The 1,882-nt window shown below is 42.9% G+C and overlaps 1 long non-coding RNA gene across 1 annotated transcript; it reads left to right on the top strand.

Moving 5' to 3' along the window:
* The first annotated feature begins 341 nt into the window (after positions 1–341).
* LOC111961200 (uncharacterized) lies at positions 342–1,654 on the top strand. The gene is made up of 4 exons (XR_011479741.1): positions 342–468; positions 615–707; positions 808–861; positions 1,229–1,654. It is a non-coding gene; the product is annotated as an uncharacterized lncRNA (long non-coding RNA).
* Positions 1,655–1,882: the final 228 nt, after the last annotated feature.

Genomic DNA, 1,882 nt, shown 5'->3' on the forward strand with positions numbered 1-1,882 from the left:
CCAATTATCTTTGAAAGACAGGGTCCTGAAAAAGGGGTGTTTCTTTTTTTTGTTGAGTTTATGTATGCGTAACTTCTGAGTGGTTCTGTGTGTAACTTTTGAGTGGTACTAGTGTGGACACACCTAATTCTAGGGTTTTTCTGTATTTGTACTGTTTTCTATGTTGTAGAATAATAGTGAAGACATCAAAACTATGAAATAACACATGGAATCATGAAGTAAACAAATCAAAATATATTTGAGAATTCAAAGTAGCCACCCTTTGCCTTTGCACACTTGGCATTCTCTCAACCATTTTCATGAGGTACTCACCTGGAATGCATTTCAATTAACAGGTGTGCCTTGTTAATTTGTTGAATTTGTGTTGTATCTCTCTAGGAGCTTTTGAGGTTTCCTAAGCTCCATGATGCCATAGTAGAAGTGGTCACATCCCTCCTCAGGAAAAGGTTACCAGTCACCAATGAGATGGTGAGTGTTTTCGCTTACACTTTTTAGAATCATTTGCATGAATAAGCCATTATAAATGTTTGTAAATGCTCTCTGATTCACTACAATAACCCATAAACCCCATAGATTTAAGTGTACCAAATCACATTTCCTGTCTTTCTTTTCAGGTTCATAACCTGGTGGCCATCGAGTTGGCCTACATTAACACCAAACACCCTGACTTTGCTGATGCCTGTGGCCTCATGAACAACAACATAGAGGTATGAAACATTGTTCAGAGTTGGAAATTGCTTCTTTAAATTCTATTCTACAGTATATGAAGTGTTGTACTTAATGATATCATGTGGTTGTGTGTCATAGGAACAAAGACGTAACAGAATGAGAGAGCTGCCCTCGTCTGTTCCTCGGGATAAGGTAACAGACCGTCATGGCGTTAGGATTTGTTCGATTGCTACAAAAAGTACAGTTTTCTCACTGTTTCTTTACGGCTCCCAGTCTATCCTTTAGAGCAGCGCTAGAAGCCATATGTCTTTATGGCTCCCAGTCTACCCTTTAGAGCAGAGCTAGAAGCCATATGTCTTTATGGCTCCCAGTCTATCCTTTAGAGCAGCGCTAGAAGCCATATGTCTTTATGGCTCCCAGTCTATCCGTTAGAGCAGCGCTAGAAGCCATATGTCTGTCCCTGTGTCTGTCCGATTATTTTAATTTCCTCTAGTCTTCTGTCCATTGCTCCTTCGTCTTTCACTCTCTCTGCTCTCTCTCTCGCTCGCACTCTCTCTAGTCCTTTAAGGGCCCAGGGGGTCAGTCTCTCTCCCCCACTGATCTTCCTCCCCCAGAAGGAGAAAGACCCAAGGTGTGTCCCTGTGTCACTCAATGCCTGTCTGCATCCTACCTCAACCAGGGTTGGGCTTCATTTCAATTCAGTTAATTTAGGAAGTTAACTTGAGGTAAAATTGGCAGTCGTCAATTCAGAACTAATTCAAATGGAATTGCCCTTGACCCCAAGCCACCCTCATTCTTCCTTGACCTCAAGCCACCCTCATTCTTCCTTGACCTCAAGCCACCCTCATTCTCCCTTGACCTCAAGCCACCCTCATTCTCCCTTGACCTCAAGCCACTCTCATTCTCCCTTGACCTCAAGCCACTCTCATTCTCCCTTGACCCCAAGCCACCCTCATTCTCCCTTGACCTCAAGCCACCCTCATTCTCCCTTGACCTCAGGTGGAATTGTTAGGTTAGATTACTTGTTGGTTATTACTGCATTGTCGGAACTAGAAGCACAAGCATTTCGCTACACTCGCATTAACATCTGCTAACCATGTGTATGTGACTAATAAATTTTGATTTGATTTGATTTGATTTGAATTGCCTACCTTTTTCCCTCTTCCCCCTTCCCCTGCCTTTCCCTCCCTTCAGTCTGTAAGCTGTTAGTGTC

Source organism: Salvelinus sp. IW2-2015, linkage group LG4q.1:29, assembly GCF_002910315.2.
Source record: "Salvelinus sp. IW2-2015 linkage group LG4q.1:29, ASM291031v2, whole genome shotgun sequence".
NCBI classification, from domain to species: domain Eukaryota; kingdom Metazoa; phylum Chordata; class Actinopteri; order Salmoniformes; family Salmonidae; genus Salvelinus; species Salvelinus sp. IW2-2015.